Source organism: Protopterus annectens, chromosome 17.part0 (genome assembly GCF_019279795.1).
Source record: "Protopterus annectens isolate FY-2018-M chromosome 17.part0, PAN1.0, whole genome shotgun sequence".
NCBI lineage: Eukaryota > Metazoa > Chordata > Ceratodontiformes > Protopteridae > Protopterus > Protopterus annectens.
In genome coordinates, this window is record NC_056751.1 from 608,910,855 (window position 1) to 608,926,035 (window position 15,181).

Consider the following 15,181-nt stretch of genomic DNA (forward strand, 5'->3'; position numbering starts at 1 on the left):
GTTGAGTGGTATGCTCTGATGCCTTGCAGATGTCCAGATTTCACTGAGGGACAGATATCAGTCGAGCCACAAATGATTTTGTGGGCTGCAAGTTGTTCACAGATGCCTTGCCGAGCATTAATGGTGCAGTAGGGTTCTTTGCTCATCCCAGGAAGCTTCAGCAGGTAAGGCTTTTCTTTTCATGGAGCTGCAGAGCAGGCAGATCACAGTGTATAATACTATACATAATATATTTAGAATCAGAATTATACATCTGAATTAATCAGAGATTACTATTTCCGATACCAAGGTTAGAAGTATTTGGACTGAATTTTGTGACAAGGAAGGTCACTTGGCTTAGCACTGAAAAGACAGTGCTGTCATGATTTGAGCACTTTGATACCAATATGGCACTTTAAAACTAATTAATATAAAAAATAAAAAAAAAAGGTTAAGATGGACAATAGCAGGCAGTTAAGTTACAGGCTATGGATCCTTTGAGACATGCAGGCTAATGCAAGCCAATGATTTAACCAACATTTTAAGTTTGTATGAGGGTTGGTGGCAGGGGGTGGAGGATAGTTGGGAAGTGCAGGTGAGCTGTTGTGACTGTTTAAAAAAAATATATATATATATATATATATATATATATATATATATATATATATATATATATATATATATATATATATATATATATATATATATATATACTGTATATAAAAAAATAAATAAGAGGGGAGGGTGAAGGAGAGGGAAGCCAGGATTTTGGTGACCAGTATGGTAAATATGATGGTGGAGTGGTTTCTTAAGAAATATACAGAAGAAAGTGGGTTATTGCTCACCTGTTAAGTATGTAATGTACTACAGCTGAAGGAACAGTGATGTTGTTGGCATTACAGTATCCATCCACTCTTTTGCAGTATGCATACCTCTCAACTGTACAGGTGTTGCAGAATGTCCAGATTTTGCTTCATATTTGGTCCATTTTTCAAATAAATTAAAGTTCTGTTGTCCAATTAATGGCAAATCATTAAAGAGTCAAGTTTGGAAATAATGGCAATTATGTGAATTTCAGACTTCATGTCCTTCAGAAATTTGTGTTAATGCAAAATCGGTTGTTTTATCAAATGGCTAAGTCTGTAAGAGATAGATTTTAAAAGCTGTCCCTATTTTTGAAAATGTATTCTTATTTATTGGCCTTGTTCATACTTCAGGATCTATGAAGTTCAAAGGTATGGCTCAAGAGGTTGGGACCTATGGTAGCTATTGTGGGTGAAGGGAAAGAGCTTTGGTGTCCTATACTTCTGGTGGTATCTCCAAAGTGGAAAACATTAGACATCATAGTGTGGGACAAATGGGGTATGAGATGAAACAGAAAATACTAAGGGCTTATTAGCAATGTCAACTAGGAGGGTTAATTATGCTGTTCACTTATATAATTATTAAAAATAACAACTGTTAATGAATTAATGCATATCAGTAGGGAATTCCTGATACAGATTGGTGGCCCCTCAACATGGAATTTGGGAAGTACAGCCTGCTGAGACTCCTAAGGAGGTGAATAGCTGGACCACGTGATTCTGACCTGTGTATGGAGTGGGGTCACATATATTAGAGTAAAAAAAAAGAGGAGACAAAGGAAGGGTCAAGTGGAAGGAAGTGTAGTTTAGGTGGAGATATAGGGGATTAATACATATTAATGAGAAGGCTAGACAGGAGTTTGGTAATAAAATGTCTTTTTCTCTCTAATTACTACAGTACTTATTGTGTTTTTTTTTTTTTTGCAAATGTCACACAGAAAAGCAGGGTGGCAGTCAAAGGACTTTGTTGCAGAGGATCCACCCACCTTGGAAGTGGCATTTCCTGTGGTTGCCGATGGTGGTCTCAACAGGTGTTGGCTGCCGCTGTCATAGGTGTTTCAGCTGCTGGATCATAATGATATCCCAGTTGCTAGAGTGGTGCGCAATGAGGTTACAGATGGAGGAGTGCAGAGTGAGCAACAGTCTGGCCTGAAGGAAGTGGCTATGGAAGGTAATGGGTTCTACTGGGAGGATGTTCCGGTTGCTGGAGTGGTGCACATTGAGGTCGCAGGTAATCTTACTTATTCAGTGCTCATTAAGACATTTCAGAGTTGGTGTGGTTTGGTGTAGTGTACGGGCAAGTGAGGAGAAGCTGTGTTGGGGGCAGGGTAAAGCAGGGTTGGGGATCATTTATGGAAAGTTTGGGGTTCCTGCAGGTGGGGTGGTGGTGTCACAACAATTATAGGATCAAGCTAAGTTACTAGACTAGTGGCTCTAGGGCCTTTACAAGCTAGCCAAGTTCAGCCCTTATTTTCACGTGCAGCACCTAATGCCCTAGTCCATGAGGGACATGGTTGGACCCTCTGGGGTGAATTTACATTTATCCATCCAGTTGTTCAAATTATATTTAAAGAGGGCCAATGAGATGTTCTGTTTGACATGAAGTAGGAGATTCTTCCAAAACTGTGGTATTTACTGGGAGGTAGATCTGTCCCTCAGGCATATTCTACTAATGCCACATACCAGGTTAAGGCCTTTAGAGAGAGTAATGTGTACCACTGGACTTGTGCTTTGAACTGATAGGAAGTGGTTTGGTATATGTTTGACTTTTAAGAGTAGGTAGGGATGGATGGAACATTGTAGGTATGCAGTTGTTTTTGAGGGATATGTGAAGAACTGAGTGCTTGATGAAAATATCCAAAACTGGGATAACCAGCTACATGGACTATATGATAAAAATAAAAGAGAAAAGTAATAAACCAAAAAGACAGACCATCTCACAAAGTAATGCATTTAATCGATAAACTGTAACACTGCAAAGCTTTCGAGTATAAGACTCTTTGTCAATGCAACAGTTTAAAACATCAATTCAGCATTATATAACAATTTTAAATCACAGCCAGCCTACAAATTGAAACTAATTAATTCAATAAAAGTTAACCCTTTAATCACCAGTACAATATAAAAATTCTCATACAACATTAAATAATAGAATGTTTTATCTTAAGTATAGGCTTAATGCTATTTATCATAATTAAACCAGGTGGGGCATCTACCCTAAAATAATTTACCATCTGTATTCCACTGCTTCTGTAACAGTAACAATATGTTTTAAATTGTTATATAAACGATCAGTCTTTTTGGTTTATTGTTTTTCTGAACTGGGTGCTTGGTTGGCTATGCAGAAGTTAGAAGTATTAAGCAAGGCATTGTTTTGGGATTCTTTGTAGATGTAGGCCATGTTTTAATGCATTATCAGATGAAAAGGTAGCACATGGAATGATAAGCTTCGATGGGAAAGCCAAGTTACATGTCAGTTTGCTTGGGTCGTTTGAGGTGAGGTTTAATAAGTTGGGGCTTTGTGTGTGTTTTTTTTTACCACTGTGGTGTCTTTTGGAGCATTTCAGTGGGATGGTCTTTTGGAAGATAGTTAGGGTTGTAGAGTTGTTTATTGGGATTTGCAGTTTGCAAATGTGACAGTGTTGGGCAACATAAGTTGGGGGGGTTGGTTTGCACCTTGCTGGATGGCTGGAAGGATGATTGGGGGGATGTTGAATTTGGAATTTCAACTTAATCTGACATAGGAGGTTTAGTGGGAATGGCTGGGGATTAGGGTTGCTTTTTATCCATTTAATATGATAGTGGTATGATTTATGGTGTTGTGTTGCTAGACGAGGTGTGTCAGGTTGTGTTAGATTTAAAGGCTCGCTGCGGGAGTTTGGGGTGCCCTTTATAAGGAAGGCTTATGGTAGGGCATTGCCAGATTGGTTAAATTTGTGTTGTAACTGCCATTGGGGATACTTTTGGGGTAGATTTAATTATTGGTCAGGCTTGGGAACAAGGTATGGCACTTCAGTTGGTCAAAAGCGGATTTCAATGCAAGTACTATAGCTGCATAAGGGCAAGGCTTTGTGAACTTATTAAATCTTGGTCAGTGGTTTATTGATTTGAAGGGTTGGGTAGTCTTGGTAATGTGAAGATTGACAGACATTGGCTATGGTCAAGATAGGTTTCATTGCGTGGGATGTCTTTGGTAATTGTAAGTTTATTGGGCTGCAGTTCACGTGGCATTTATTTTACAGATGTATTGAAGCAATTCTGAGGGTAGTTGTTGAGCAGCAGATGCTGTGATGGTCATTAAATGTTTTCTTGCTTATAATGGATAGCTGGTGTGGTGGCAGGATTGCTATTCAATTGATTTTCATTATTATGTACATTGGGTGGGAAACAGGGTTGCAGTTACACCTAATGGTATGCAATTGCCCTTGTGTGGTGTCATGTGGCATTGGGTTTAGGTTATGGGGGTACATTTGGTAGGTAATCACCTGGGATTCATTACAAAGTTTCTACTGGTAGATAGGATAAGGGAGAATTTAGTTAATATACAGAGGGTATGCAAGGTTAAGATTATTACTTTAGCATTGGAGAGGGATTATTGGTTTAACTTCAGCTGTTTAGGCAATTGGCTGTTTTTGATATTTATATGATAGGGTTTTGTGAGGTAATGACAGGGATCAGGTTTGGTTTAGTGAGGACTGAGTACATCAAATGATGTTTAGCTTAAACCCTTTTGGTGCAGTTAACTCGCTGGAAGTTTTGTTTGGAAGCAGGTGGAACAGCCTGGTCAGGCTGGTGGGCAGAGAAGAATGGCAGGCTTGCCCTCTTCTGTTCCCCCTCTGGTGTTGGATGTTCATTTCAATAAGTTGGGAAAGGAAAGTTAGTAATTGGAGGCTGCTTGATAAATAAGTGACCGGAGGTAAGGACATTGCTTATTGGTTGGATGTTTAATTCAGTAAGTGGTAAATGAAGTGAAAAAATAAGTGAAAGGAGGTAAGGACACTGCTTATTTGGTTGGATGTGTAATTCAATAAATAGTAAATGAAGTGAGAGGTGGGACACTGCTTCATAAGTAAAGTAAGCAAGCGGAGGTATGGATGCCGCTTACTGGATCATGATGAGTGAGGTCACACTGTCCTGATTAACATTACATGAATGTTTATGCTGTGATTATAATCAGCTACATTATGTTTCAAATGCAATTAATAAATATTGGTTAACAAAGTTATGTTTATGGAAGTTTAATAAAGGTCATGAAACATCATACAGTGTGATGTGTTTATTGAAGGGGACCGGGACAATGTCTGTTGCAATCAACAACAAAGAAATTGTCGAATGTACCTTACTGGGTGATGTTTGTATGGTATACATTACACGACGCTGCAGTGTCTGAAATACAGTGCCAGTGGTCAAAGTATGAGGAAATGAGAATGGTGCACAGTATACCAGTATGCCAGCTTATTCAGCTTCCTTTAACAACAGCAGCAAGCCAAAACCCACCTACACAGGAAGTGCAAATATTACTAACAGCAGTAACAATAGTACTTATTTAGCCATAAAATAGTCTCACCCCACAGCAACCCCATTATGAAGATGATCCTACAGGTTCAGTTTACAAGTAATCTCCGTGGTATCCCCGAAGTCTCAAAGCAACCCACTAAACAAGTGAAGTGGGTCCAAAAACAAAACACTGTAAGAAACTTCTCTGTGTGGAAGATTTTCAGTCCATATATCTCTAGTTAATCACTGTATATTAATCAGATCAGACAAAAGTAGTAGAAGTAGAGAACTTAAACTCATCTTAAGTCAAAAAATAAATAAATAAATAAATAATAAAAATATAGAATTGTACAGAATTACTAAGTATTCAACAATAATCCAAGCAAGGCAGGCAGACTGTTTCCAGTCGAAAATCCTTTATTAAGTACACAGACAAGTGATCCAAGCAAAACAAAAATAGAGTAATAGTTTCCTCACAAGCTTTCTAAATATATATATATATATATATATATATATATATATATATATATATATATATATATATATATATATATATATATATATATATATATATATATATATATATATATATATATATATACTTTTCATCAGGCAAGGGAGTGGTTTATTGTGCTGTAAAACAAAGTGTTATTGGTACACATGTTAAATTCACATCCCTTCCCCCATCAGTGTGACATTCGAGCTGGTCCTGCCCTACTTAGTAGCTGTCATAATAATATAACCCTTATCTACCTTAAATAAAATTTATAATGATGTAGTACCTCTTATTTAACCAGATTATTAAATAGATTATTAAGTCTGAGGTTTTATCCAAGACAATATACTACATGGCTGGAAATATATCAACCTTAGTCCATTTGGCAATCAAAAAATATATATAAATATATACATATACACTTTGCATGTAAAATAAATGATCCATGTGGAGCTGTGGAGCTTTCATCCAAGGGAATAAGTAGACTAGTCAACCAGCTGAGGGAAGTTGACTGAAGATAAAAAACAGAGAAAAGATGATTAAACAAAAAAAAGAAAAAAAATATATATATATATATATATATATATATATATATATATGTATATATATTATACTATTGTATAGTATTCCATATTGAAAGGACACTGTATTGAAGCCATGATGTAGACATGAAAATGTTTAAAAATAGAGCATCAGCGCATTTTGTGCATGCTCCAAGGATTAACCACAGAACAGGTGAATCGGAAGCAAGTGTGTTATTGCAGAGGACAAACACTCCTGCACTCCCCTGGGCCCCCTACTAAGTATATATACTAACTCACAAATCTCACAATCCCAGGGAAAGGGAATATTCCCTTGCACAGGGATTGTTGATCTCACTGACATGTTGACCTCCAGTTTTGGTGGACCAAAAAAGATCAACAATTCAGATTTTATGTATTATACCATGGATATAGCCAGCAAATAGGAATTTCACTGGTCAACCAGGCTTTAGGATCAACAGTTATAGCTTTGGAGATTTTACCCCATGCTATGTAAGACCAGTCTATAATTATTATGTCCTTTACACCTAGGTCAGGTGTTTTCACATTTTAGTGGAAATGTGTTCACTTGTTAGTTAAAAATAAAGATTCATAGCAGAAACTACAGCAGCGAAGGACTGTGTATTAGGAGAAGCAGTTGCCCCACACTAGTGAAAGCTTTGCATACTGGGAATTGTTCAAAAAACAGATGCAGGCAATTCTCCAAGAAAATTACAAATCTGCAGTAGGATTTGGAAGCATCCAAATTAGACCTTTTCTCTGCAAAATTAAGATAACTAAAGAACAAAATCAAAAAGCGGAGCTGTAAAGATACAGAGGTGCTCTGGGAAATTAAGTGCATTGAACAAAAATTCAAAACAAATATAGGGTACTATTCATGGTCCCAAGATTTGCATTTTCATACTGGTTATTCACAAAGAATGCTACTACTCCTAAATGGAAATTTAGTAATTGCAGGTCATTCATGCTAAGTAAATGTGAAAATATTTTGATGAGAACTCACACTTTCAAGAAAGGAGTAAAGATGGTGAAGTTAATCCTAAAGTATGTGCAATGTACTATGTAAAAAACCCCACAGCTCAGCAGCAGCTATCGAGGATGTAGTTATATGAATCTATTAATATACATACACAGTACTGCGGTTCCTACAGATAAGTGTAACTTAGTGTAATTTCCATACAAAATGCAGAAATTAGCCTAATTCCGCATAGATAAGTTTAATATTACCATACCTAGTTGCAATCACTCGAGTTAGGCTGCAAGTGTTTTGGTTAAGCATGAAAGTTATCAAGTAAGACAAAAAGAGCAATAGGGTTATTAATAATTGATAGGGTAGGACATTCTAAATTGGCCCTAGGTGTGAGTATGTGCCTGTGTGTGCTTTCTGTGGAAGGTTGGGCACCGGGCTGACAACTCAACACTGTAAAACTCCGCTGCCAATCATTCTGCAGACCGTTGTTCCACTGCGGTGACTCCTAATGGGAAAAGCTGAAAGAAGATTTATTACATACTGAATTTAAAGAATACTTATTGTGTTTTACATTGATGTGAGTGTCAGATGCAGTTGATTATTGTTAATAATGATGACACGAGTATAATTTAAAATGATGATTTATGGCAATAGCGCTTGAAATATATGGGGTAATACTGACAGCAATATGAAAGATAAATGTTTGCAACCCTTTTTTAATTTATAATCTCTGCTGTACAAGACAGTAGTACATAATTTGAAGTGAGTGAAGCCTGATGTACTGCATTTCTACTATACTTCTCAACTTCTTAGAGCAAGGAATTTGGACAAAGCTTAAAATAAGGGGAGGGGACAAAGGTACAAAAATAGGGGCAGATTTTAAATGTTGCTCTTCTAAACTTAGTTGCTAAAACAACAGGATTTGTGTTAATATGCATTTTCTAAAGGGTATGAAGTTTGAAATTCAAATGTATGTAATTATTTACTGACTTCATTCTTCAATGATTTGCCAGAAAACCACAAATTTTATTTTATTTTATTTTATTTTATTTTATTTATTTTACATTTGTTGACAAAACACAGGTTACAAAACACTTAACTAAACAATGAAGCAAAATATACATTCAAAATAAGAGCATTCTAACTTATTCTTTCTAATTTATTTTAAATTTTATGAGAAACAGACAAAAATGATGAGGCAAAAAACTGGACATTTTGTGAAAATGTAGACAGATGAGAAGTATGATTTTTACCAATGTATTGTTATCAGGATACTTGTTTACTGTGGCATATGAGATTGTCATTCGTGAATGACAAATCGTGACTATAAACAGAGAAAAGAGGTAGGGGAAGGATACAACTCTCTTAACAATGGTATGATATGGCAGTACATTTTAAGTGCTTGTTATTCTTCATGCATTTGAGGATGATGCTGTACAGGTTAATACACCACAATTTTAGTGGGATGAAACTGGACTGGAAATATTTGTATATGAATATGGGTGCTGTGCCACCATACATGTTTTTACTCAGATTTTTGTCAGTAATGAAATGCTTTCATTAATGTGTTTTTAGCCCAATGAGTGGATCATGCTTTAGTTTATTATTTTTCAATGTTGTTTTATTTTAATGAATGGTGCAGCAGCAGGGATCTAGACAGAGAAAAGATATTTTTAGTAATTTTAGTAATGAGGAGATTCCGCCTTTTATAGCAAATCTGTGCACAGCATGGAAACATAAAATATGATTATGAATCACAAACAAGATGAAGGTTGATTTGTTAGCATACATCATTTTACATTCATTTCTCATTACCATCTCATCATTACTTCATTTTCATAAATTCACTTGTGGCCATAGCGTGTTAGAGTAAAGAGCCTCTTTGAATTTGCTGCACTTATAGGGTCATAGGTAAGTACTAGGCTAGCTGCACTTAAGGTCCATTTTAAGCCTCGCCAATTTCAATTTTTATGATCAAGTTAACCTGTCAGATTGGGTTAGAGATTAGCCTTACCCATACCATGGTCGATAATTATATACTACCCCTAATGAGAGTAACTGGAATCATAACATAGATAATTTCAGTGGGCACATGCATGGAATAAAGCATTTAGGAGCTGCCTTTGTCTATTGGTAGCACAGGGGTCAGTCCCAAGGTAAATTTTATGTTTCCCATCCATAGATCAACGTTGCAGTTGAATATGGACAGGGATGAACTTTGTTTTATGTGAATGGGGAGTATGTTCCAGAGCAGTGGTATCTTCTGTGAGATATACCTGTCCCTCCAAAAAGTTCTGCTGATGTTGCAGAAAAGGTTTAGATCCCTAGACTGAGTATTTCTTATGCCATTTGACTTCCTGATCTGCAGTAAATCCATCAGTATTGAGTTGGAGGATGCCTTGTATGCCAGGCACAGATCACCTCTTAGCAGTCTGTAAGATACCAAGTATAGTGACAGCACTTTGAGTCTATCCATGTAAGACATGTTGTTTATGCAAACCTTCTGCCACCAGTGCAAGCTCTATCAGTACACTGAATGTTATGCAATTTTACCAAATGTCTTTTAAGTGAGTAGTTTAAGGAGCTAGACCTTGCAAAATAATACTTATGTGCTTATTGTCAACAGCCAATAAATGGGGAAAGGAGGAATTACATTGTCATTATCATAAGGGAGGGCAACAATAGATAAACTGGGATTATGGGCACAACTACAACAAGGTGATTGGGAGGAAAAAGAATTAGTCCCTTAGCTCTAAGCTGATTGGTCAGGAACTGCCTTAATGCAAAGACTAGTGCTGAACTAGCCTGACATAGTACATATGAATGAAACCAGGGTTTAATACAAATAGTTAGACCATTTACACAACAAAATGCAGTACAACTATGTACTGGAATTACTAATATAGGCTTAAAGACCTTAGCTAAAGCAGATGCAGACTATTAAAAGTAATTTAAAATCAGATACAAAAATGTGAATACCTATCTTTCTTTCTCTACATAATGGAACTATTGCAAAATAACATACTTATATGTGAACAGCGCCAATTGTCTTAACGGATTCATTTAAGGTCTATGAATATCAACAACAGTTCCATAAGGTCCATTAGAAGTAAGAAAGATTTTGATTATTCCGTTAGGTACTGGAATAACCTGTAACAAACTACTTGCATGGAAATACAAGGAACACCTATGAAATGTATCTTTTTTAGCAATCAGAAATGCAACGGTTCTGTAGTGACAGACCCATTGGAAATGAATAGTATTTTTTTCAAAAGCATATGCCACTATAATTAAAGACCATCAGAGCAGAGTATCTAAGGGGACTGCTTTTTTATCCAGAATTCCACCGACAGACCTTCCAAATGGGCTAGTCAAAGCACTAAAAGAATCATTTATGACCCATAAGCTAGAAGCAGCTATAGACACTTTGACAAAAGGAAAGGCCACTGGCCCAGATGGACTCTGGATTGATTTTATAAGTCAGCACCCCATTACGTAACCTTATTTACCAGGCTATCTTAGCAAAAAATCTACCATAGGACATGAATAGGATTAAGGTGCTGATGTTCTTAAACCCCTAAAGGAAGTGTTAGTTGTAAGCAGCTATCAGCTGATTTCACTGTTAAATACTGATTAAAACATTCTGGAAAAGGTTCTGGCCATCTGGTTAGAGAAATTACTGGATAAAATCATTCCTAATAATCATATGAGCTTTATTAAAGGCAGATTTGGGGGACTGGACGTGCTTAGATCTAGTTAAATTTACAAAGTATCTGCCAGCTAGAAAAAAGGAAGGAGGGAAACTGTTAATTGATTTTAACAAAGCCATCAACGCAGTTCACTGGCCCTTTTTATGGGAAATGTTGCAGTATTATCATTTCCCTCAAGAATGTAATAGTTACTTACATCTTCTTTACAACAGTGCCATGGCACAGGTATTTACTAATGGAATACTTTGAGATCCAGATCTGCTGTCACAGAGTACCAGGCAAGACCGACATTTATCACCACTCATTTTCATCTAAGTGGTTTCAGTAACAGACAAATACCTCCATCTTAACTCATGAATCCAATTGAAAATTTATTTACATCCTTTAACTGCATGGTTTGCAGATGATTCTGTAATCTGTCAAAATAAACTTATGAACAGATATTAGTAGTCCTTAATGAATTAAATAGAAATATCTAAAGTTAATGGACTTATAGTTAATTATGGAACCCTCCCTCCTTACAGCAGTGAAGTGAGCCCATTGCTGGAACACACCCTATTGTTCCTATCTAGAAAGGGACTTACCTAGGTATAAGAATAAATGTGGGCATGAGTGAATGGGCTAACCCAACCATGCTTCCAGTCCTGGACAAAATAAAATAAGCAGTCATCATAGGTTCATATGTTCATAGGTGTGTAATAGGCTAATGGCCCTGAAGCCTTTACAAGTCTATCCCATAAGATTACCCTGGCATCGTGCCACTCGACTTTAGTTCCCAGTGCCTCTGTCGAGTAGAGCCACTGGAGTTATCCCTGGGGTGAATTTTCTATTTCCCATCCACTCATCAAGATTTCTCTTGAAGAGTGCCAGTGAGGCGCTCCGCTTGACATGTATGGGAAGTATATTCCATAGCATGGGCAATCTCTGGGTTATGAACCTGTCCCTCCAGCTTATTCTGTTGATTGTGGTAATGAGATTGAGGTCTCTGGACCATGTAGTGTGGAGGGATTGGGATTTCTTCAGATGTAGCATTTCTAACAGAGCTGGGTTAGACATGGCTTTGTAAGTCAAGCAGAGATCGCCTCTAAGTAGGTGATATGAACCAGAGAATAGTTGGAGTTTTTTGAGTCTGTCCATGTAAGACAAGTGTTTAAGGCCTAGGATCCTTTTTGTGAGGTACTTGTGTGCCCTCTTCAGTTGTTGCAGGTGTCTAGTGAGGTACATCCCAAATGGGGCATTGTACTCAATGATTGGTCTAATGAGAGAAGAGTAGAGGGAGACAATGACCTCTTTCTTCCTGGATGCAAAACCCTTAGTAATGAGATGTGCCACATAGAAGGACTTTCTGACTACAGTGGCAATGTGGTGGTCTAAAGAGAGGTTGCTGTCAACCTGTGTTCCCACATCTCTTATAATGTCTTCTGTGTTCAGTGGACTACCATCGTTATGGTAATTCATGGGAACCAGGTTTTTCCCAAAGGTGATGATGACACATTTTTTGGCATTCAGCTTAAGGCCATGGTTCTGACACCAGTTGTTGGTCTCAGTGAGACCTTTCTGTAGGATGTCAACATCACTTGGGGAGTTAATTATGGCTCCCAACTTGCAATCATCTGTGAACTTTGTCAGCCACAGTCCCTTCGTGTTGGCCTGGACTTCAGAGAGGTAGATACCAAAAAGGAGAGGACCCAGGACCAAACCCTGTGGGACTCCACTCATGACTGGTTGGCAGTCTGACTTGTAGTCAGCTACTTTTACACTGAGGGTTCTACCTGTGAGACAGTTTGCAACCCATCTAGTGATATAGGGGTTGATGCCTAGCTTAGTGAGTTTTTAGTTGATTAGTTTGTGGTCATATCTAACCAGGGAGGAGATGACTATTGGTATAGAGCAACAGTCTCCCATGTTATTAATGACCAGGTCAAGGATGTTGCTACGGCTAGTGGGGGTAAGAAAGAGCTGGTCCAGGGCATTGGAATTAATGAATTCCAGGAAATGTTGGGAAACTGTATTGGTATATGAGTAGTTTCCCAGTTAATGGAGGGGTAGTTGAAGTCTCCCAGTATGCGAGTGTTAGGTTGGACCCTAATATTTTCCAGGATGCTTAGTAACATGACGTGTAAGTCTTGGGACATGGTTGGAGACCTATAGCAGGCTATGACCTGAATCGCTGTCTTACCCAATATTATCTGCACCTGAAGTATCTCTGATGCGTTATGTTGGGCTACCAGTCTAGAGGTGTGCGCATCCTTTATGAATATGGAAACACCGCCATCTTTGGAGTTTCGATCCAAGTGCAGGGGCAGAAAGGTGTGGAATGAGCTATAGCCTGGTAGTGCAGAGGTACTTTCTGCTGCCTAGAACTAGGTCTCTGTTACAGCGCAAATGGCGATGTTTTCCATTTTAAGGAGTGCTTCAAGTGAGTGCATTTTGAGATTTAGACTTCTAGCATTGAGCAGCATGACCCTCAGATTGCATTTGTTTGTAGCTGTTAACAGTTGCAATTTGGTCTTTGGAACACTGCCTAAAAAAGGCACTATAGAGGTGGCAAGAGCCCTGGCCAGTATCCGGAAGCTCAGGGGTGACACATGCAGGCCATCTCTTGCAAAGCATCGAGGTATGTCAATCATGTCATCCCAGGCAGACAGATACAGGATCCCCTTAGAATGACACCAGAAACATAGCCAACTGCTGAAATCAATAATTTTCTGCTTGTATTGTGGTATAATTCTGGGTGATGGTAGGAGGCTGCTCAGGGCTAGGGTCATATCCACCTGGGCTACATAATTCGAAAGCGCCTCCGTGTCTCTTTTCATGTAGTCCAGGGAGGTACATCTCAGGTCATTCATACCCACATGTACAATGACTGAGTCATATTTGTACCTGTTGTTGAGTAACCTGAGTGCATGGATTATCTGACGGACCCTGGCACCTGACAGGCAGCTGTCTGTTACTTTCTCCTTATTCAGCCTAGACATCAGTGTGCCTCACTTTCGAGTCACCTATGACTATTGTGTTGGGCATGCTGTTTTGCCTTAGGGGTTTTGGTCAAGTGGCAAACTGTTTAGGAGAGTTATGTGTCTCATAATTAGTGTCATGTTGTGGTGGTTGAGTGCGTTTCTGCCTTGGAGGTCTCTGCTGTTTGGGTAGATTTTAATTGAGAGCCTCCATGAAGGTGGGTGCATGGTTTGTGTTTTTATTTGAAGGCAATGCTGGTGTGTGTTCTGGAGGACTATGTGTTCCACATGGTGTGGTGCAAGTGTTGACTTTCTCCTCTTGACCAGCTATTTTGGTCTTGGCTGGAGAGTGCATGGCTTCCAATTTGGATATATAAGTGCATCTCTAACAAGTCTGAGTGTTGGGAGGTAAGAGAAGAGGGCTGTCAGTGTACATGAGGCAGTTGCTACATTGCCTCAGGATGCCCAAGTTCCCCGGGTTAATAGGAGAAAGCACAGTGAACTGACCTTTAGACATGCCTGGAGGGGTGAGGATTAATAATAAGTACTGGAGCTGTTTCCTTGGAGAATATTTCATGCTAGTAGCACTTTTCTGTGTGACAATAATTGCTACAAGAAGTCTGGTAAAGTGCTAGACTAATAAGCTAGTAAAAGTGCAGGAAAGGAGAGCACTAGTAGATCTAAGAGAAAAATTGAAGAGCAGACTTTTTTGCACTGCTCAGAAGCTTACAAACAGGCCTAGATACAGCAAATCTGTATCTGGACTAGACTAGTTACAGGAAAGGCTTGAAACAGTTTTTTTTTTTTTTTTTTTTTTTTTTTTTAGTAGGAAGTGAAGAGACAGAAGATAATGAGATAATTCAATATTCAAAAGCTAAAGGGGTGGGCATTTGCTAAGTTCTCACTATAAACAGTAGAATGAGCTGATGCGTGACTGGGGGTGGAGTGTCCAGCATCAACTTTATACCAGAGGAGGGCAACTCAAAGCCGTCAAGACTTAAGACCATCACAAGATCTGGGCAGGTGGGTGCAAAAAAAATCAGTTGCAAAGATTACAGAGATATGTATTAAATCAGAAATGCAGAAGACAATTGAAAATAAACACTTATGTTTTTCCAATATCACAGCAGGCAGTAGGTCAGTCTCTCTGCAGCTTAGAACAGCTTG